General features: G+C 66.4%; 1 non-coding gene across 1 annotated transcript; it reads right to left on the bottom strand.

Moving 5' to 3' along the window:
* Positions 1-391: 391 nt before the first annotated feature.
* TRNAN-GUU (transfer RNA asparagine (anticodon GUU)) lies at positions 392-465 on the bottom strand. Its single transcript has one exon. It is a non-coding gene; the product is annotated as a tRNA-Asn (tRNA).
* Between the last annotated feature and the right edge of the window lie 324 nt (positions 466-789).

Below are 789 nucleotides of genomic sequence, written 5' to 3' on the forward strand. Positions count from 1 at the left end.
GTCCCCGCCCGCCTCGGGACGGAGCCGCAGCCAGCCCCTTCTCGCCCGCCGGCCGCGGCGCTCAGCGCAGAGGGGGCCACGGGGACCCGCACCGGGGGACGAGGACAGGGGCTCGGGGCCCCAGCCTCTCGCGGCGCTGGGGGCCGGGCGACGCAGGCCGGGACCACCTCGCCCCGCAGGCGACACCGCTCGCTGCCAGAGCTTGGCGCGGGGGGCAGCTGCCTCCGCCGCAGCTGGGGCTGCTGCCGCGCCGCGCTCCCCGCCGCGGGCCCCCCTGCCCAGAAACACGCGGCGCCTGCAGGGCCGCCGGCGCTAATCTCACATCCTCCCCCGGCGCACACGCACAAAACGACGGGCGCTGCAGGAAAAGCGGCGAGCCAAAAGGGGAACCCGTCCCTGGGTGGGCTCGAACCACCAACCTTTCGGTTAACAGCCGAACGCGCTAACCGATTGCGCCACAGAGACTGCCGCTGGGTACCGCCTCCGCCGCGCCGCCCATGTGCTGCGGCGCCCAGGCCGGTCGCGCGCTCCGCTGCCTTCGTCCTGCGGGTCACCGCGCTGCGCGGTTGTGCGTGCGAGTCCCGGCCTACGAAGGGCGAATCTTGCGAAATGCTAAAAGAATATGAAAGGCTAATTCCCGAGATCGTTGTTCAGAACAGCATTCTTTTTCTGGGGAGTAAATTCACGAATCAGAGTTAAAACAGCTTCTTCTTGGCTGCTGCTAATTCATTCGTTACACATGCCAGCCAAAATGTAATTCCCAAATATCATTGAAAATTTGCCCTATTA

Source organism: Falco peregrinus, chromosome 5 (assembly GCF_023634155.1).
Source record: "Falco peregrinus isolate bFalPer1 chromosome 5, bFalPer1.pri, whole genome shotgun sequence".
NCBI lineage: Eukaryota > Metazoa > Chordata > Aves > Falconiformes > Falconidae > Falco > Falco peregrinus.